The sequence below is a fragment of the Lepidothrix coronata genome, unplaced genomic scaffold, assembly GCF_001604755.1.
Source record: "Lepidothrix coronata isolate B3197 unplaced genomic scaffold, Lepidothrix_coronata-1.0 Scaffold36, whole genome shotgun sequence".
NCBI lineage: Eukaryota > Metazoa > Chordata > Aves > Passeriformes > Pipridae > Lepidothrix > Lepidothrix coronata.
The window spans coordinates 2,354,999-2,377,417 of record NW_016690216.1 but is presented as its reverse complement, the minus strand read 5'-3'; the positions used below and the strand labels follow the sequence as shown (position 1 = coordinate 2,377,417).

The 22,419-nt window shown below is 40.5% G+C and overlaps 1 protein-coding gene across 4 annotated transcripts in view; it reads left to right on the top strand.

Annotated features, from left to right (window-relative positions):
- Positions 1–1,259: 1,259 nt before the first annotated feature.
- Positions 1,260–22,419, top strand: part of NCOA2 (nuclear receptor coactivator 2) — a 186,143-nt gene continuing 164,983 nt past the window's right edge. Inside the window, exons 1-2 of one of the 4 annotated variants that reach the window (XM_017812473.1) lie at positions 1,260–1,439; positions 11,049–11,124. The gene's annotated coding sequence lies outside the window, so the exon portion shown is untranslated. Of the gene's footprint in view, positions 1,440–9,462; positions 9,588–11,048; positions 11,125–22,419 lie in introns of those variants that run through there. The other 3 variants (XM_017812474.1, XM_017812475.1, XM_017812476.1) reach the window with 3 other exon arrangements.

Genomic DNA, 22,419 nt, shown 5'->3' with positions numbered 1-22,419 from the left:
AGTTTCACATCAAAACTCTAATTGAGCATATACAAACAACAACCCCTCCATCCGCATCTTCTAATGGGACCAAATTCAATGAAATTCTGATAGCAATTCCTCCCATTCCTAAGTTCTTTCTCCAGAAGACAAAAATATTGCAAGTTTTCAGTTATTTCATATTTATATAATATTGTTTGTATTGCAAAGACTTTTTTCTTTAACTTGAGAAGAGTGGGAAAGAGTTTTCTTTTAATTTGTTTGGAGAAACAATTGAACTATTTTTACCCAATGAAATAAAAAAGCTTTAAAAAAATTGACTCAGACACAAGTGTGGGAAATTGTATGCAGCACAGTAGGGCAAAGTGTAACAAATTGGAAAACAAGGGTTATGACTAAAAAAGTATTGGACAAGCCCAATTGCACGCAGAGTTAGCTATACCGCCAGGAACAATGTATCTGCGGATAGCTACAGAACAACTTGGGGCTGCATGTGAGAAAATATCAAAAATAAGGATTGTTGCAGTGTGTAAAGTACAGATCGCCATTATCGACATGTGCGAAAACGTAAAGCTTTTCTTGTAAGATAGGATTTCTGCATCGCGGATTGCTTCTTGAACTAAAGGGCAATGTTTAACAATCGCCCTACAGCCCTTAATAATTTTTAACTCATGTATTCACCCCTCCAATCTAGGAAAAGCCTACATCTGCATCCCCTCACTCCCGTGAGTGAGATACAGCTGACACAATTTTCAGCCATGTGTGTCTTTTTTTTTTTCTTTCCTTTTTTTTTTTTTCCCGGAGGCAAAGAAAGGAAATAAGACTGTATCTCCCCCGCCTAGCCTCCCTGTTTTTGTGAATATGGGCCACTAAAAGCCGTAACAAGGCTGACTACTCCGGTCCTGCCTGGAAGCGGGGCTCCTCCGAGGGCGGACAGCAAAGGGCCACAGCCAAAGTCTCTCCCTTCGAGGGCGAAGGACTTTGTTTTTCCCTTCCCCTTTCTCGCCGGCTCGGGCGCCGAGGAGGAGGCTCCCGAGAGCGCTGCGCAGCGCTGCGAGCGAGCGGGGCGGCTGCCATTGTCCCTCGGGCGGGGCGCGGAGCAGCCCCCTCTCCGCCGGGCGGCATCGCTGAGGGGCGGCGGCGGCACCCAGACCGCGCCGCGGTGCCGCCCGGCCCGGCCCGGCCCGGCCCGGCCTCCCCCCGCTCGGGGCCCGGCCGCTGCCGCTGTGCCCGGGGGCAAGGGGGAGTGACTTGTGCCTCCCCCCGCCTCCTCCCCGTCCAGCCCTCCTCTGGGTAGAAGGGGAGGAGGAGGAGGGCGAGCGGTGGGAGGGTCTCCATTGAAATAAACAAGCAGGCAGTTATTAAAACGGGAACATGGCGGCCGCAGCCCCAGCTTCAGCTTCATCTTACAAAGCGAAGGTCAGCGCCGGCGGCAGCGGCGGGAGACGGCACTGACCCCGGTAACGGCCCCCGCACGGCCCCCGCGCGGCGGGGGGTGTGCCCGAGCCCCCGCGCCTCCCTGGCCGCCCCGTGCACCGCCGAGGGGACGCTCGGGGCCGCGCCGGTGCGCGGAGGGGCGGTGTTGGCGGGCGGCACCGCGGCCGCGGCGAGGCGGCTTCCCCCGCGCCGGCGGCGGGGGGAGCGGGGCGGGGGTTGCGGCCCCTCCGTGGGGCGCCAGAAAACGGTGGGGCCGCCCCTCGCTGGGGCATCGTGCTCGCACCCCTGCGCCCGGAGGTGGGGGTGGGCGCGCGGGGTTACTTCTCCGGGACGTCCCCCGTTTCGGCGAGGGAGAGGGGGGATAGAATACCCCACCCTGCCGGGCCGAGGGGACCGGCTTCCTGCTCCCAGGCCAGGCGGAGGTCGGGCGCCGCCTCTCCGCGCCTCTGGCTGGGGGAAAAGTGTGAGGAGCCGGGGAGGCGAGGGGCTGAGCCGGGGGGCAGAGGCTGCCCTGCTCGGGCCAGAGGAGGATGGGGCAGTGGGGTGCTGTTTTCAGGGGGTTGATCGGGACGTTCCCCTTCATCCCCAGCATGCAGCAACAGCGAAACTTGAGGGAGGGTCTCTTCCCGATGACAAAAGGGGTGATTTGGGGAGCAGGGCGGTGGACGTCCCCTCCCCTTCTCCGGCTGACAACGGCTCGGTGCGCAGCGGCGCGGGCCGCTCCGCGCCCCCTCCACGGGGCCGAGCCCGCCGCCCCCCTTCCCCCGCCGGGCAGGCACCCGCGGTGCCCGGCGCCCTCTCCCCTTCCCCCTGCGCCGGGCGCCCCGCTGTCGCTCCGCGCCCGCAGGGGACGCGCGGGGAAGGAGGGGGCGAAGCGGGCAACTTCTCCAACTTTGTGCGCGGGGGCCGTGCCGGCCTGTGTGCGCCGGGCCGCGGGGGCGGGCGGCGGGCGCCGCAGCCGCGCAGCTGCGTGCGAGCGAGCGCAGCCCGGGGCGCCCGGCCGCCTCCTCCCCGCGGCCCGGGGAGGGGTGGGGGCCCGGCCGCCGCAGTGCCGTGTGTCTGCGTGTGTGCGCGGGGCGGGGAGCGGCGGCGGGAGGAGGGGAGAGCAGGAGAGCAGCCGGCCGGGCGCGGGTCCGGGGTCCTTGGGCGGCTGCCGCTCCGCTCCCTCCCGCTTCTCCGCCGCGCGCGGCGACTGCGGGCGGGGAGGGAGCTCCGCGGCGAGCGGGGCCCCACGCGTGGTGCGCGGGGGAGGGGTGCGGAGATGCCCGGCGCCTCCGCGGAGGGCGGGTGCGCGGCCCCTCCCCGCCTCCGCGGGGGGCGGTGTGTGCGCCGCCGCCGCCGCGGGCACCGCGCGGCTCGGAGGCTGCGGGGCGAGGTGTAACCGGAGCCGCGTCCCTCTCCTGCCTCGCTGCCCCTCGCTCCTTTGCCGCCGCTTGGGCCTGAGCTTTCCCCCCGGCCCAGGGACCGCACGCTGCTCTTGCAGAGAGGGGCATTCAGTTTGTCTGCGGGAAACCTGCCCGGGAGCCTGGCAGAAAAAGGTGGGGGGAGGGAAATAAAAAAGGGCAAGGAGGTTTGGTTGCTGGCAGTCACCGGGAAATAATATCTGGATCTTAGTTTGAGTTAGCCTGTATACTTCTGTCTGAAGTGTGCATATGTGGGAGCTCACTGTATAAATATACTTGTAATTTAGCAGGGAGTCTCCTTGTGAAAGGAGAATAGCTTGCTTGTTTGATAATAATCAATTGCTTTTGTATTTTTATTTTTTTTTTCTTTTCCTCAGAGTAGTAGGAAGCAGGTGAATAGGCTTTAGAACTGAACTCATAATGTTTAAGTATAGTTTGAGGTAAGCATATAGTGTCTGGCTGTGGCAGTTACAGCAGAGCTCTATTGCCGCTGTAAATAAGTAGGTATTTTAGACTGCCAGTCTTCTTAAAGCATTTTTGTTTCTGTTGTTCTGCCATTGTGGTTGAAGACAGTAATTTGGGTTTTATACCTTTGGGTTTTTTATATACTGAACTATAAAAACATCTCTAGTCTGTTAATTTCGTGGCTCCTTGTAACCCCAGAGCCGTGTTGGGCTACTTGGTGGGCTCCACTCATGGGGGAATCCTCTGGCAGCGCCCAAAGGGAGGGAGCTGCTGGTCTGCTGTGTTGGATGCTCTCTGAGAAATGACAACGTTGTACATTGTTGTTAGTGTTGTACCAAAAATATTATTCCCCAAAGCAGGGTTCGTCTTTGCTTACGCGCAGCTTAGTGTGAATGCAAAGTGGTTCTTTTATTGCAGTTGGTGTTGGCACTATGCCTCCTGCATATTTTTTAGAACATTTGTTTATTATCACTGGTGGTGTCACAAATAGGTTATACTAGGCTTGTGAATATTTGCACATACAGATGTGTATAGAAGCACATAGAGACACTCATGCATTTGTGTCCCTTATTTTGGCATTTGTGATACAACTGCTTAGGGATTGGACATAGAAGTTGGCTCTACTGTGTCACATGAGATAAAGAAAGATATAAATTACCCCCAATGGTTAATCTCTAAATTTGATAAATGCTGTGAGAAGCTTATGTTCATGGTCAGTTTTGGTCATCTGTAGTCTTGAAGAAAATAGTGTGTCGTGGACTCAACCTTCAGAAATATTGAGAACAACTTTAAGAAGAAAGGTTGATCTTTTTAACATCATGTAATAATTTGAAAAATCATGTTATTTTTAATATGTTTGTATCTCATCTTGGTGAGCATAATGCAATAAATACATGACAAAGGTGCTGCGATCACCTCATCTTTTCAGCCATTGTACTATTTTATTTCGCAAAAAACCTGAAGATTTCTCAACTTTTTATTTTCTCAGGCTTGTGTTCTTCACTGGGGGGAGAGTCTACGTATGATGTGCTTCATCAGTATCTCTGCAATGTCTGAAGGCACTTCTTTACTAAGCGTGTAAATTCCTTGTTGTGTGTCCTGGTGGTGTCAGTGCTAGATTTGAAACTTGAAACATTTTAGGAAGGAAAACTTTATTGCAATCAGGAATGATACTTTTGGAATCAGCTTAAGTTTTTAAGCTGGAATTGTGTTATTTGAGAAAGAAAATAAAGGTTATTTTTGGTGGAAAAATTAGAAAATACAAGGGATTTATTTGCATTTAATGTAATGTATTGCATTAAACTGAAGTAAAAATAATTTTTTTATAAATAACGTTTATGTTTTTATAATCACTTAAGGTGTAGCTTGCTCATGAGAAGGCTGAAAGGCACCCTTGAAAGAGGTGTGTAAGCTGTCTGTAGTGTTGGCATTCCCAACTTTTCCCTCCGTCCTCTAAAAAAACCAGTAAGAGCTAGCCCATCTGCAGGAAGCCCAGGTTTTGCAGCAGGAAGAACAAAGTCAGTGAGCGAGCCAGCTGCTGCTACAATGCCTACTGTCTTCTGCTCCTTGCCTTTGTTGCTGATGTCGCTGTCTCATTGGCAAAATCTGGGCTTCTGCGCTCAGCTGGAATTTCTCTAACACCTGACACCAGAATTGCAGAGGCTTATGAGGTCTAAGACTTGAGGATGCTGTCAGCTCTTTTAAAAGGAAAAGACACACTAAAGAGTGGTACCAAATTCAAATATAAATGTAACTCTCTTTGTCTGCTGAACACTAATAGATTGTGCATTGGAGAAAGGGAACACTGAACTGAAATTGTTCTTACCACATTGAGGCTTTTTGTACGTTTTCTGTGGTTGGCCTCTCTAAACAATGCAGTTTGCATGCAAGTAGGTATAAAGTATTTAACAAATTCCACACATTTCTTCAGTATTCTTATAGGCATTAAAATGCTTAATATTCGTTTACGTCTGTTTGGCTTTAGAGGTCGGAGGTTAAATGCGTTGTTACAGTATATGCTCTTCTATGTGACACAGCATTTTAAACTAAGACCAAAGTAACATGGATAGTTACTTTATAGAAGGCATAAAACAGCATCCATTCATCCACCCATTTTCTGCTGATAGTTAACTTAGTTACAGATGGCTACTCTGGCAAGATCCCTTACTTTTAAATGAGGTGAAGTTCACTGCCCTACTTTATTTTTGTTAGTTGTTAAAACGTTCTCATACTCCTGGCAGTGGATAATGACAAATTTTTCAATGTAATGCTGGGAGCAAGGGAGGTGGAGAGGGAGAAATGGGGAGGGGGGGAGGAAACCCTCCTGAGCATATGGAGACATCCAGAAAAAGATGTGCATCGTCAGCTGTGATTCCATTGTGTGCTTGCAGACAGGATCTGAGCTCTTCTTCTCTTGGGAATTTAAACCTTAAAGAAGTATTCTTTGGCTTTTACCCATCAGGATAATCGAGCTTAGATAACATATAATTCACATCTTTATTACAGATAATATTTTGGTAATATTTTATGATTTCAGGGAATAAATGCAGTTGCCAGGACTCCTGCTCTGTGTTAGACTAGCATTTTAAACAGTCATATATATTGGTGAAATGGCAAGGTTGAGTATTAAAAATAATTTGTAATATTACATCAGTGGTTACATACTACTAAGGCATCTTACCAGTTCTACAGTTAGTAGCTTGTCAGCAGCATTTATATTATGGAAACACTCCCTATTTTTAATCAATCACTAGCTTAGCCTTTTCAAAACATACCAAGTAGAAATCTGACATGAAAAATGACAGGTTGTATAGTTTAATCAATTTAGGATACAGAACTAGAAAAAAACAGAAAATAACCAGGGAATTTTTAAACAGCGTTTTAAAACAAAGCCATTTTGTCAGTGTTGTATTTAGAAATACCATTTACATGATGAAAGAGTGAAAGAAATTAATTTTCTTTCATTCAGTCCTGCATTTACCTATTACCTAGAACAGCATTTCCTCTCCTGAGCATTTGGAATACTTTTGCTGATATTATGCAATTATTTTGAGTTGATGAATAGTTTGAAAAATAGATCTTGAATGTGGTGGATTTGCTGCACTGCGCTTTTTAACTGTTTATGATTTTTCAATCTTTTTCTATGGAAATTGCACGTTATTCTAGTAAAAGAGTAATGGAAATTTTATTTAAGAGTTTAATGGAAATAAAATGTGTACAATTCGTATGGAAAGTGTATGGTCACTGGGGTGTTTGGCATTTTGAAGTTTGAAATTAGTTCATTAATTTAAATGTCTGAAGCCATACCACAACATATTAACAATATGCACATTTTTTTTACTTCTGCAGCTGCATCATTATGCTATTCCAAGTCTTACATTTCCTTAAATGGCTTCCATGACAGTCTCCCATTAATAGTTACTGACAGATATTATTTTTCCTTTGCTTTCCTTCTAGTTATAACTGATAATAAATCTCACTCTTTCTTTGAGTGTGTACTCACTACTTAGATATTCAGAAGCTTCTTTGTAACGTGCATTTGCATTTTGCAGCTAAGATGCGATGCCCTCAGTAAAGCCTATTTACATTTTTTCTGTATGTTTTTAAACTTCAAGATGTTACTTGAAGTTTGAGAAGGGAAACTTGTATTTTGCTAAAATAGTCCACAGTACATGGAAACATTTAACATAATAACGAAAGGGCAGAGAGTATAGGTGACAAATTAATTAAAATATCTACCGAATGTGTTGATTTATCCATAAATCTTATGTAGTATGGATCACATGAGCTTTTGTGAGGGGACATAGTGAGAACATAGATCTGATATACTGTTGACTGAGAGTTGCTATTTTGATGCTTTTTTAGTGAGCTATGTAAGACATATTGTTGCTCTTTGCAAGGATTTATAGTGGGCATATCACAATTGGCTGCTTTATTGGCTGCCTTGGTGGAGAAGTCTGAGATTGAAGAATGGGCACGGAAAGCGAAATAACATTTTACATGCTAGGTCAGAATTATTATGGAATTTTAGTCTTACTCTACCTATGCTGTAATTCATCTGTGTGGGAATAGACTTAGTTTTTCATGGCTGTCAGTATTGATCTCTAATGAGCCTTGCCCTTGGATTTTGAAGAAAATCACTGCAATTAAAAACAGTGCAGTTTGTACCTCACCCATTTGTACTTCACAGATTACGCAGGAGATGTTAAACTGCATTTAAAAAGAAAACTTTAGGAGGATAGAAGAAAGTCTGCTTATGAATAAATTTGATAGTATATACTGACACTTTCATTACAGATTTTTTTATGAACTTAAAATTCATCATATGCCTGGTGTGATGGAATCCAATTAAAAATTAAAAAAAACCAACCAGACACAAATCCCGGACAAAACCTGAACCAAAACCCAAGAAAACCCAAGGTCATAAGTTTTAATACTTGTGCAACTGAGAGTTCAGGTATGACCTAGTCTACAGTGGAGATTGCTTTTCTTCATTGTTTCCACTATGCTTTGAGTTCACTAAGTAGCTCTTCAGTCCTTACTCTTTACTCTTTCAAATTGTTGTCAGGACTTGCTGACCAACCAGTTATTTATTCCCAGAAATACATGTGGTTGTTGTCAACTAATTTCACTTGCTACCCTTACTGAGATTTATACCTTTGTCTCCAGAGCTATGAACAATCTCTTCGTCCTGTTCTATCCATTTTCTAAAACAGATTCCATGTAGAGGAATATTGAGTGTGTACAAATAAATAAATAATTAATTTTAACAGTTTTTAGTTGTATTCTCAAGGAGAAAAGCTCTTCTTCCAGTCTAAATCTTTGTATCTTTTTCCCAAATAAAAGTTTATGGCTAGAAATACACTATTTTCTTTACATATGGCCAGAATAGTTGTTGCCATTATCTTGGAGGGGAAAAAAAAGTCAACTTGTTGATGCTTTACTGGCTATAAAATATAGCTCTAATAATATAGTTTAAAGGTTTTTTCTTTTTAATTGCTTGCCAGTTTTTGTTGGCATTTGCAGTGCAAACATACTTTTGCTTGTTTTGCTGTTTTTTAAGCATTACTTTGAAACAGATACTGAATTTTTAATGAAGCCTCAAACTATTTTCTTGCTAGAGTGCTGTGTGAAGTTACTGTTAACTGGTACTGTTAAATGGTGAGATCATTTGTGCCTCCTTTTCTTCTTAGTATAAGAATGAGGGAACCTGAAGATTGTAGATAAGAAAAGCCTCACTAAGCTCACCTAGTTCATGCTCACTAAGCTTTGCATGCTGTAGATGATCTCCTCCAAATACGTCTGAAAGTGGCAGTTTTCACTGTCTTTTAGCTAAACTGTAGTTTGTAGAGTTGGGATTGTGTGTATTTTGTTCACAACTTAAAGTTTTTATGGACCAAGGGGGTAACGCATCTTAGGTACCTGGAATAGAGACTGGAAAGAAAGAAGTGACTGTGCATGAATGGAAAACAAAGATGTAAAGTGCTCTGAAGTCAAAGAATGGTGTGTTGTTCTGTTCTATATCAGTTGCTTTTAGTTGACCTTGAATCAGTTTTCTTTTACTCTTTGTAGGAGGGAGAATTGAATGGTGGTTTTGGAAAATGGCAGGTGTGGAGAATGATGGCTGTGGTATATTCCATTTTTATGTTGTAGCTAATGTTGATAATTTGTTTGAGGAAGAGACCTGTTCTTCCTGTAGGCCTTTGTGTGAGACCTACCTACACAGGCCTTTGTGCACCAGCATTAGCAAGGTTATGTCACTGTGAGAGCTGTCTTCACGCAAGAGTAGTTTCTCTTGCGTTTTGAGGGCCATCTCAAGAACCTCCTGATTCTGGTGGGAATTTGCATAGACGTGGGTTGTAGCCGTGCTAGTTGGCTCGTTTTTGTTTAAACCTCCAGAATGGGCTTGAGAAGGGAAGGCAAAGGACTGACAGATAATTTAATTGTCAATCACTTCACGTTCGTCACTTTTTTCTTCACTGGCAGTCTAGTTTACTTGGAGAAATATATCTGAAACATGCTAGATAATACACCTATTCAGGTACATAAGCTTGTCACTAGTTACTGCGTAATTCAAGAGTTTTATTTGGGAAGAAAGATCTTGCTAATAGTATTTATAAGGTAATGCTGTGTATGTTTTCAGACAGTATTACTGGTAAACATTCTATGAGCAGAACGAATGCAAATCAGCAGAACTTGTCCCTTCCAGTGGTGCTCCGTGGACACCAGTGTAATCGTCAGGAGCTACATTATCTGTGTACAGACTCCTTGAGCTGCGGTACTGGAGGCCACGGAGACCGGGAGGTGGGACCCAAAAATAGGAAAACACAATAGGAAAATACAAGTGAGCAGCCACGCTAGTTATCAAGAAACAAAATGATAGTAGAGTACTCATTCTCATTCATTGGTGCACAGCAGGTGAAAGACAGGAGATGAGTGGGAAATGCTTCTGTCTGCACAGGCAGTTACTGCTCCTCTGTGGAAAAGGTCTCCCCACTGTGGGTTGGAACTGCAGCCCCCATCTGCTGGTGAGACAGCAGCTTCTCTTTGGTGGGTTTCTGAACTGCAGATGTCTAACAGATACTGGAAATCCCACTAAATCATCAAAAGATCTAATAGTATACTTAAAATTTTATTCTAAGACAGGATTATGATTTCTGTCAATGAGGACCCACTTGAAGCCCATGTTTGTGAACTGTAGAGCTTGTGTGCTTTTTGGGCATTCCTGAGGAAATAACATAGCCATATTTTCTGTGTATATATTTTATATAAGAACACTGCTTTGTTAGTGGTGCCCCTGAATAGTCTGTTACTGTAGTGGTGTCCTGTCTGTGACTGAAAGAACTTAAGCAGAGCTGGTTTGAAGAAGGTTTCTCTAAGATGGCAGAAATGACAGAAGGAATGAAGTCGATTCTAAATTCCATTTCTCTTGGGGCATAATTAGGGTGTGCTTTTTTTTTCCTGTTGATGACTCTGGTAGTGTATCTTTCATTTTCTTCGTGTTCTCATTTGCTTTATATTCTGCCTTTTTTTTTGTTAGAATAAGAAAGTAGAAAACTGTTCTTTGGTAGTTTGCTTGGATACATTTGACATAAAATACTATTTGACCTACAAAGAGAAATGCAGGTTTAATATTTATATGGGCAGTGGCATGCTCCTCCTCCCCAAAGAAATGTATTTTGCTGTGCAATATATGTCCTCTGCTCTGTGGGACTCTTTACTGATTTATGGGACTCCATAATAATGAAAAGCTTTCTGGTCACTGATACTTGTCACTTGCATCTGGGGTATTGTAAGGGGAGATTGAGAGAAAAAACGTGCTCCTGTACATACAAGTTGTAATAATGGTTGAAAGACACTTTATAAGAACACCACTTTCTCCTTTTTAGAGATTTGAAACTAGTGTGCTATAAAGTCAACCAGCCAAGCAGTCAACAAAAAAAGGAACCAACCACTTTCACAGACAGTTCTCATAGATTCTTTTGTGAAAATAGGGGCTGTGTACTGTGTTAGTTAATGTAAACATTTTAGTTGCTATCGCTGTGAATTTGCAGTAGGCAGCAGGTAGAGAGGAAGTTGTGTGCCTGGAGTGATTGTGCAACTGGAAGGGGGTTGTAGTTATGTCTGGAAAAGCAGATAATGCTCTGCAAAGTTTGTTTCCCTCACTGTGTTATGCTTAGAACTGCAATGTGCTAAACGTATTTTTTTTTCCTATACCTGTCTCCAAAAAAAAGACTGATATTTTTCTCTCAAATTTGTTCCTAGCATGCTTGAGATCTGAGTAGTGAGGCCCCCTGCACACACAGCCCCTAGAAATTGCTGTCTGCATCGCTGAGTCTTGGTGAGTTGTCTATATCCTATTGCATTTAATTGGATTAATCTTCTTCACGGGGAAGTTTGATGTGAGATATCTTAGATTGATTGTAGATACAGCAGAACAAGCTGTGGTTTTAAGTAATGTGTGATCCTCTACACTGAGTTAAAATACTAACTTTTTAGAAACTTTGAAAAATAATGCTCAGACTGGTTACGGAAGCAGGGTCCTTGCTTTAGTGCCAGACCAGGAATGGTACTTTCTACAAAGAGAGGCTGAAGGGGTCAACATGTGATATTCTTTCTCCTGAGATTTGTTTGATATTTGATACTGTAACTAAGGAATTGACGTTTTTCAAATGTGCTGATTATGGTCTGTCTTATGGCAAAGGTTGAATATGGAATAATACAAGCTTTTCCATCCAACTCTGTGCACTAATAAATTACTTAAATTGAGGGTTGAAATTGGTATAATGACACTGATGACTTAAACTGCTTGTTGCTCAAGAATTACTGTCTGATGACTCCATCAGGCAGTGCTGTGCCTGTTTAACTCTGCTCTCAAGAAGGGATAATACCGCTGAGAATTAGAAAAAGAGACCCCTGCGGATTGTTTAAATGCAGACTAATAATAGTTTGGTAGTGCAATGAAAGAAAGTAGAATATAAATGCTGTGGTTTTATTTTAGATATGTTTGATATATCAATATGCTCACTTCGTATAAATCTTTTACAACAAATACACATTTGAGATTTTATGTGAGAACCTTTTCAGTGTACTCATGAATAAATGTTGTCATTTAACACATAGAGTGACTTATTAAGGTCAGAAATATGTATTTTTGAGGCTTGCACACTAAATATAGAGGTGGGAAATGAGCCTTCTGAAGAGGTTTTTAGTTGTTTGGGAGATAACTGTTTATAAAATGCTAACCAAATATGGGTAAAATTATGTATGTGCACATCAAGTATCATTTCCTCTTTTGTTAATTATATTGAGCAATTTCTGCAAACTAACAATGCTTTTCTTAACTTACTGAATTTTCTAGCCTCAGTGAATGGAAATAGGTTAAGCAGCTTTCTAGTGCTTTTTTCTGTCTTTCCCCTTTTTAGTTCTGATAAAACTCTTCAGTTCATTGTGTTCAATGAAGTTTATAATACTAGTTAATAGTTTTTTCATGTATTAATTTGAAAATCCTTAGCCACATAGATGTTATTACTTATTTATACTTATTACTTAAACTATATTATTTATTTACCGTACTTATCTGGACTGCATAATAATCGTAATGTGTATGTGCAAGTCTTCTCAATAATAATCTGCTTTTGTAATCATTTAAGCAAGTTGTTTTAAAAAAAGAAAGACAAAGATTCTAAAAATTTTCCCATATAATTGATTTTTTCCCCCTAATCAATATATGTGGAGAAAAAAAAACCCAGCCTGTCTCTTGCTTAGTGTTGTGATATTCTATGCCAAAATGATAAACCCATAGATTTGGTTGTTGCAGTGCTAGAAAGTAATCTGGTAACTTTAAAGATGCTTGCTAAAACACAGTTGCTGTGTTTGGGAAGTTCAAAACCTTTAATAAGAGCAAATGGGACATGAATATTTGTATATGAAGTCTGTGGTGATGACATTGAGGAATAAACCACTGTAAAATGTTGGTGTCTTGAAAGGATTTAAAGGGCGAGGATGATGTAGAGACGTACTTTTCTGCTCAAAATATCCTTTTGCTCTAAAATGGGTGGTTATCCATGTGTTCCTGTGATAGACAGTTCAGCAAAAGTAGGTTGCAGAGGAATAAAGGACAAGAAATAGTTTTAAAATTTTGGTTCTATTGAATCCTTGGAAACTCTTCCATTCACTTTTTGAATGCCTGGGGTTTCAGTCTTACTGTTTGACATACTTGCATGTTCACCTTCTCCATTGCAAGATGGAAGAGCTGTAGCTGTTTATTTTAACCGTATACCCATCCCAAATTATAGTAGTGTAGGAAGGACATATCAGTTGGAGTTTCATTTAAGAAATCCTGTCCTTGGCTTTTGACTAGTGTTACTTGTGAAATAATACATATTGGGTTTGACTGAATATTGTGAGACTGTACGACCACTATGACTGAAATTGTGCACATTCAGCCTGTCTACCACTGTATTAAGTTTTTTGGAAAGTGAAACTACTACTTAAAACTTACTAGATCTATTTCTTATATGTTAGTTGGGGTAGTGGGAGGTAGTTACTGTGTGCTAACAAAAAAAGCAATGCAGTTAGAATGGGGAGAAGTTTAGACTTACAGAAAACCCCAAACAAATAAATAACCTAGTTTAATTCCTAGTCAAAAAGCTATCAGTCAGAAGACATTTTCTCTCTCCTTTTTTTTTTTTTTGCATGAAGTGGTTTGCTTTGTAAGAAATATTTCTCAGCAAAAAGAGCATAGGTTAGAGAAATCTCAGTTTTCTGTCACTGTCGATGTGAAGAGTCTGTTTCAATCTAACTTTGTAGTGATTTCATTGACATTTGTGTTGTAGTTAGTGTCAAGTGTGATAGAAAATATTTGTGTGTCCTTTCATTCTGAGTTATAGTGCTCATTGTTTACAGCTGAAGTAGATAAAGAAAATTCTGACATGTCTCATTTTTGACTGTGTTCTCCTAATACATGTGTGTGTAAAGGGAGTGCTGTCAGAAAATTACGTGTAACACTGACAGTAAAAGTGCCTAATATCAAAACAAGTTTTAAGAGCCTTTGGTATTAGTTTAAGGATGAAAGTGAGGAACTTAAGAGTAGATTCCAAGTATCAAACCTGAATAAGACAGAGCTCACTTCTGTCAGCATGCAAAGCAGGGCTGGAATTGTGTGTACCTAGAGTTCTAGAGTCAATTCAGGGGACCCTACTTCCCACAGGAGCTGTGTTTCTGAAATACCTAAAATAAAATACAGGTATGGGTAATCTTTACTGAATCAGGTCTTCTCTGTGAGGGATATTCAATCTACGTTGAATTAGTTTGTGATAAATAAAGGGAATGTGATTCCGTTCCTAGACCTCGAAACTGGGGAGCTGTGTGTTGCATGAAATGTGATCAGATTATTCTGTGTTCAGTCACCACTGTTCAGCAGTGACATTAGTTAACATGAATTGCCTATAAAGATGCTTGTAAAAGTGGATGCTTGATTATAATGAATTTATTGTAATCAGCATTAAAATGATACTCCTATTCTGAGAGTGAAGTTCTGTGTGGGTGGTACGATAAGAACTGAAATATTAAGAAATGAGCATCTATTGAGATTTATACAGTTGCACCCTAAAGATTTTTTTCCTCCTAGAATTGGAACTGGGATCTTATGAAAAACATTATTTTGTGAAAAAGCTGAAATATATACAAATGTAATATATTCCATTTCTTTCTTTTAAAATTTATGAAAATTTAGAGTACTCTAAGAAAATCTCATGATGCTTGCAACCGGCAGAACTAGATTTGTTAGTAATGAAAGCACGTTTAAAGTACTTTCATAGTTTTGAGGCCACAATGTTCAAATTCATTGTAAAGCTGGATTAAACTATTCTTACATATGTAAAACTCATTAATTACTGTAAATGGATTTAAATGGAGTGCTCCATCAGTGAACTTGTTACTGAATTGATGGAACGAAACGTCATAGATATCCAGGACTGTTGCAAACGCTCATTCAGTCAATTGAAGCTTGCCTTTTGTATGTAGTTATATCCTGGAAGATTATTTTTAACATTTCAGTTTTGGTGAGATAAATAAAAAATGCTTAGGAAATGAGATTGCTAACTTGATTTTATTCACTTCTTAAATATTGGTTTTGACTTCGTAATGGACTTTGCTAAGATTTTTTCATTTCTTACCTTGATAGGAACCTTTTTATGTGGGCAAAGGTTTACTATATACACATTAGCAGAAGAAATAGCTGTCATTATCATCTGTGGAAAATCAATGTATATTTTATATATAGATTGATGACATATACCACCAGTATTGGAGCCTGGGAATTCTAGAGGGGTCAAGAACAGGACAACTGAGCACTTGCATGATCAAAGAAGATGAGATGCATTTACTTGGGCAGATTTTCCTCTGGGTCTGCCTTTAGTCCCTGAATTGGGAAGAGTGAAATATTTACATGGCTTGGCTCTTGACAGTAAATAGTATTAATTAAATACAGGGCTTGAAAATGACACTGGTATTTCAGATGAAGGCCTGTAGATTTTGCCTTGGCCTTCTGGAAATTGAATTCCAGCAGTCTGTTTATTTGACAGCATTATGGTACAATATTTGGAGGTTCATGGATATTTCTCTACATAAAAGTGGGTGAATTTTTATAATGTCACAATGCTGGGATGTTAGGCTCAGAAGACTTATGTGATTATAATGGTAAGCAAATTTGTAGGTGATTATAAAGTGTGGCACAGTGTGTTTCTGTCTGATTAATTTACTTTTATATTAACTGGACGGGCAAGAAATTGCAGGTTTTCTTTTTAAAACAAACTTTGGATTTTGAAAATTCAGATAAGTCACAGAAGTTCAGTATTATTAAAATGATTTAGAAATATTGGGGAGTTTTAATAGTATCACTGCACATGGCTCTAGCTATTCAAAATGTGTTACAGAATCCTGCTCTAGTCATCTCACCACAAGCAAAAAGGGGTACTGACACCCTTATGCATACTATATTTGCCAGTGTGTAAATGCCTTGCTAAAACTCCATTTACAACTGTGGCCATGATAAATGAAGAATATGCTCTGTTCTCCTGTTCTGACATCTGTTTTATGGTCCAGATTCTTCAGTTTTTTTCATTATCAGTACTTTTATTCCTTCAGTAATCCCAAATCAATAAACTACAGCGTTCTGTATGCACCAAACTCTGTATATTTCAAAATGACAGCAATAGGCAAACTAGGAATATTTAAAATTAGAATTGAGATAAGAATTAGTTTTATAGTAGGTATTGCAATTTGGTTCTTTCTTCAGGGATGCTGTAGTAGTGTCAGGAGGAGGTAAAATGTTTCCTTTCATGTTTTTTTCAGCATGTTTTTCTTTTATGCTTATAGTTGCATATTCTCACTTAAGCTTTGAAACATTATCCTTACAAGTAACACATGGAATCGAAGATCCCTTTTTACCTTTGATTCCTTTGTCCCTCAATTCTAGGTACCTGTTTTACTGCTTTAAGAGAGTGAGATGTCTCCTACATTTCTTTGTTCAGATTGTGAGCTTGAAACTACTGTGTGGTGCTGCACTTTAATAGTATTTTAAAATGGGATAAAAACATCTACATTTCTCTAAAAGTAGGTGGCCAGCACATATGAAATTTCACTTGGGTTAATTTTTATGGCCTTTCAGTTTTCAGTTGTGGTTTTTTGCTTGGCTTCTCTTCACAGATCCTGGTTAACTGTGTTTTTATTGCTTAGTCCTGCTGAACAGACTCATGTAAAACTTTTTCTGTCTGGAGTTACAGTATGCAACTTCCAGAATGTATCCTGCGGTGGAATAGGGTTTCTGTGCAGCTGATGGTATGTGAAGCTTGATTCATGACTACTAATGTTTAAAATATTCCTTGTCCCTTACTGTGATTTTAGTCTTTCCTTCCTCATGAGCTCACTCTTTTGTCAATATCCAGGTTCTAGGCTCTTGATCAACATTGAAATATTTGAGGAATCGATACATGTGAGTCAAATTGTATAACACTATGGTTGCCACACTTAAAACATACTCAATACAAATCTAAAGAAGCAAAAAAAATCCCAGACCACCCCAAATTAGGCCACTTTATGTGAGATCGGTTGTGTGCCACCACCTGTGGGAGCACATAGATTTGTTCTATTAATTTTCTTCTTTAGTTAGTTAGTGTCCAATATGCTGTGTATATAGTACATATGTTTCACAATAGTATGTATTTATTTTTTAATATTGGCATGGAACCATGCATATGTTGCTCTGGTCCTGTTTTGGGTACTGTGAGCATTTAAAGGGGGGAAAAAAACCTAACAACCTGCTACTGCTGCACTTGATTCCAGTAATAGTAGTTATCAAAATTGCCTCCTACTTACTCTTCCTCTTATTTGCTTCATCACTCGGTTTCTGAGCTATTTCCTTCCGCCTCCAGCTTCCAAGAGAAGTGTTTTGTGGTCTTCTGATATAACCTCATGAAGCTTTGGGATAGTCCCATGTTTTGGGTCAGGACAGCTTGATCTCTGGTTGTGACTCTCTAGTAAGAGTTAGACTTATTTGTGTATGTGTATTTTAAGGGGGAATTGCTTACTGAAAATGTATTTTTGGCTAGCTTGAAGTTATTAATGAGTTGGCATGAATTTCATAAGTAGCTTCGTTGAGGAAGGGAGAAAATTGACTGCTAATCAGAAATGCTGTAATGGCTCACTTAGGAAATTCTGAAATGAAAAGTTTTGGATTTCAAGGCTAGAGTCACAGCAAGACTTAACAATCAGTAAGCCACAGGGAAGTGGTCTGGCCAGCTATGGGTACAGCTGTGGGTGGGGAGCTGCTGTGGGTGTGCAAGGTAAGGGCTCTCACAGGGATACCATTTCAGTGGCACAGCCTGTGCCCTGGGTAGAGGGACAGCTTGTGATGGCCTCTGGTCTTGCTCTCCAGGAGCTGGAGTTCACCCTGGGTCCAGTGTGGCCCAGACTCTCCCAATTGAGCCAAGCTGGGGATGGGCAGTTTCCCCGGTTTTTATGGCTGTGGGAGAGGGTGTCACCCACTTCACCTGGGATGACTACAGGAGCTGCGGAGCCCTTTCCTGTACCTTCAAATGCACCAGCATGCATGGAAACTGGAGGTACACCCATCTTTGCCAAAGCAGGGAGAGACTGGAAGGCAGATTGCAGCACTTCTCCTTCTGAACGCCGGGATGTGAGTGCAACAAGATGGAGGAGGGGATCACAGTGCTCCTGATTGAGAGCAGAGGTTTGCATTTGGGTCTCCTGCCTCTTAGGAGATTGCTGCCCTCTCCGGGCTGCTCAATGTTTCTGAGCAGAGCTTTGCTGCCTCTGAAATAGCTCTGCTTTTTTATTGGTGTGTAAATACTTTGTTGGTGAACTGATTTCCTGTGTGTGAGGTGCGTATCCTGTCTGTTTTGTGTGTCCTCCAGTAAAGGACAGTAGTTTCTTCACTTGCCTACTTCTATAGATCTAATTTATTTATCTGCTACCAATAAGTTTGTCTTCTCAGACAAGGTACTGCAAAGGAAGTGAAGGTATACATTCACAGATATATTTAGCAATTAAATCCCCTTGTGGATGTTCTTAATGCTTTGAATAGCTTACCCTACTTTGACATGAAATAAGCTATCTGAAACAAGGGCATTTTTTCCTGGTGAGTTGACTATTTGCACAACTTGAAACACTTCTAAAATACGTGTTTTTCCTGTTCAGTGGCTGAAATTAAAAATTCATTATAGGTACAGTTCTGCTCTTTGTATCAGAAGTATCATTGTCCATAATTAAATGGATGCATTTGACTACAAAGATGTAATACAAATTAAAGTTGCACATGCTTGCCACTGTGTATGCCATCTTTTTTTCCAAATCTATTGATAAGATCAGTGTGAAGTATTTTATCATGTAAAACTGATTAATTTTTGAAAACCTGAAAAGACCAAAATGAGACATATTTAGATCTCTCAGAGCAATTGAAAAGTAAAAATGTGAACTATATATTATGTGGCTGGCAATGGTAGAATTAAACTCTTAAAAATTTAAACCCACTGGAGAGTATTTTGTGTTATGGTGGGAAGGGCCATATGCTGTAACTTTCCTTGCTGTTGACATGATTTGGGGACTGTTCTTACTGTTCTGATTTTGTGGAAATATTGTTCTGTAAGTACAGTGGTAGTTTTTTCATAAATGAGCTGTATTCTGTTCTGTAACACTTGTGTAAATAATTTTTTCTCAAGTTGTATTGCAGAAACTGAGAAAAGAAAGACTATGAGCCTGCCCTTAGAATTTCCTTGGGGGAGGAGGGACTTTTTTAGAGACAAGATTCTGAGAAAGGAAATAAGAAGGTTTCTTGCAGAAAGTTTGAGCTAACTGGCAATACAGGGAAGATGAAAATGTAGAATCCAGTATTGGGTCAAACCTACTTCTGCTAATATTTCACTTGCACTAGCCGACTATAAAGACAACTTTGTGTTTTATTGGTTTTTAACTGATTTTTGCTTACCACTGGCAGGGAAAGAAGTCAGTAAAAGGGAACTGGTATCTTCTTACACAGACAATGTCTTGAGGAACAGAATAAGTTAATACTACATTCTGTGAGGGTGCATATCTGCAACAACATGAGAATTTTTTATTTAATATTTTAGAAATTGAAAATGTATGGCTTTTTCTCTGTGTATATGTTTTCTATGTTGTAATTTGTACTGATTGTATTACCAGTTTTTAGTTCTGTCCCGTTGCTTTGTTCAGGATTCCCAGTAATATCAACCACCCTTATGCCACGCCATTGATGGGCTCTGTGGCTCTTACTGTGCCAAGCTTTTGCTGTTCCTGTGTTGAACAGGCAGTTAAAACGATTTATTTAGGCTGGCTGGGGGTCAGCTACAAAAACTGAATGTATTGTTTCCTTGGAAAACTTTTTTAATTGTTGTTGTTGTCTAATCAACAAGTAATTCAGATAAGGTGTCTGGAACCGTTTGTAGAATTTGGGGACCTGCAACGTTTGCCCACGCGTGTGTTGGAAATTTCCCTGTAATTATACCCATAGGAATGAGCTTACATGGGTAACAATGGGAATGGAGGTAGACCTTGTGCTCAAGAGCCAGGAGCTCATTTCTCAGTGCCAGGGTTTGCCAGAGGTATACTAAACAAGTCACTTGACCTGCAAGTCTCTCACTTTCTTAGCTGTAAAATGTGGCCAACCCTCATTATTTTCTTCATATGCAGAATTCAGATTCACCACTGTTTGTGGATTGTGTGAGAAAAGAAATAATTATATATTTATGTATTTAATTTCATCAAATGTAAATAAAATGCCTGCTTCTCTTGATGTGAATTAATACTGAAATTGTAAAAAAATGCTAGAGAGAACTTGCCTATTAAAACATTGAAGCAGTGGCCTTTTGCTATTTTATTAAACAAGAATCAACCTAGATTGTTTTGAGTTAGCAGTATTTTTGTCTGCTTTTGTTATGAGATAAAACATCAAGTATTGACTTAACTTCACATTTCACAGGAGAAGAATTAAAAATTATCCCTGTGAAGGGTGACTATGGAGTTACTCTTTGAAATTCTAATTTAACACTTCAGTAATGGGTCAAGCCTGCTCTGAATCCTCTGTGGGATTATTTGATTTGCTGTCTGGTTAAACTCAAGGAAAATGGGATGTCTATAAATTACTAGAAGTGTTAGCTATCACCTTATAATGGAACCAAATGGGAGAATTTGTTGTTTTAAATTAGGATTGTGACCTGATGACTAAGGGATTGTATGAATCTTGTAGGCTTACTTTTAAGACCTAACTTGAGTGTGAAAGTTGCAGGGTGGTTTGTTTTGTTGGTTTTTAACCCCCCTCTTAATATCAGCTGTATGATTGGAAATTAATATAATTGAGGGATAAGGGGAAAATGTCTTCTTTACCTGAGGAAAGATGGGGTTAGGTTTTTAGTATATGTTGTGTCTTCAGAATTACTTACACATGGAGGAGTTTTTCTTTTGTGTTTTCTTCTATTTGTGTGAATGTTTTGTGCCCCAACAAGAAGAATCTGTGTTTTTTTAAAGATAAAATTGATTATTAAATTCATGTGACTGGAACTGAAGGGAGTTCAGCTTTTTATAAGTAGATAAAGAAGCAGTTTGAATATTTTGCAAGTTTATGCATGTAATGTTTATCCTGCCCAAACCTTTAAAATTCATTTGCAAATTACTGCAATACAAGTACTCGAGTGTTTTATGCTGTGTCATACATGAAGGGAGTATTTGGCGTTTATTTAGTAACTTGAACTTGGGGGAGTAAAAGCAGGGAGATTTTAGCTAAAAATGAATTCACACTAATGTTTTACTTTTCACTATTTTATTTTGGAAATTCTGTGCATGTTGCTGCTACAATTTTTTCAGCAGCACTTTAGCTTTAACTCTTACAACATACCTAGTGGTACTTTAGCAGGTTACATATTTCTCTGTCGTACAAGTTAAATTGAGTTTTTAAACATCTATAGTTTGTGATGTTGTAGGACATAAACTAAGACAATGAAAAGCTTAGCATTATATATCATTTTAATGGTGAGGAGTATTGAATGGAGACAAGCTGTGCAGTGTGCATTGCATATACCAAGAAATTTCACAAGACTTTTTGACATCAGTTTTGAAATGAGCTGTGGGCTCATTTCCAGCGCTGTTCTGAGTGTAGCCTGTCCTACAGAATTTTCCATTGCCAATCTGTCACATACCACGTGCCTGTATTTCACTCAAGATTTCTGATTTGAATAACTGGGTCTATACATAGTTTGAACTGTGTATTTAACAGAATTTACTTACTGTTGCTTCTGAGAATTTTTTGTTCCTTTTTTTTTTACCAGTGCAGCTATATTTATTATTGTACAGTTTGATATATATCAATTTGAAATAAATTCTAAATTGTATTTCAACACCTTTGTCACGTTTCTCAAGTTGGTAATACATACGGAAATGTGAGTCTTGACCAGGTCTGAGGATTGGCAATTTTGGGAGGAAATACTGGGTAAAACAACCTAGTCACCAGTTTTGTACATGTGTAGGGGAAAGGAATTTTTTAGGATACGAAAGTTTTCTCAGAGCTGACAGAAATCCATAAGTAACATAGTGCAGTAAGGATTATAAAGATAGAAAAGATGCAGATTTATTTTAAAGTATTTCCATCAAAGGTTTGTTTACAAAAGACTTGTGTACTGCATTGAAGTGCATGTAATGAAGTGCTAGTTGCAGCAGAAGCGAGCAGGGCTGGGCTTGCAAGCCTCTATCTGAAGAATTACTAGCATGCACGAGCTGGGCTGCTTTCCCACTTCAAGCTGGATAGCTTTCTGGTGATAGGAGAGGTCCTACAGCCACCCATTTGCTGGTTACTAAAAATAGTGGTGCTGGAGTAAGGAGAGTACATCAGCACAGCACCCAAACACCTCCCCAAGCCTCCAAACACTAAGATTTTAACAAGTAAATGGTTAAACAAAACACACCATCTCCCTGGGGTAGGCAGAGTTCCAGGCCAGCTCATCCCCTGAGCCTGGGTGACTGCCTGGCTTGGGCAGCTTTCCCTGAAGGTCATTCATTCGGCCTATTGGAGAAGAGGGTGTCTTCAAGATGCAGAGGCAAAAAATGC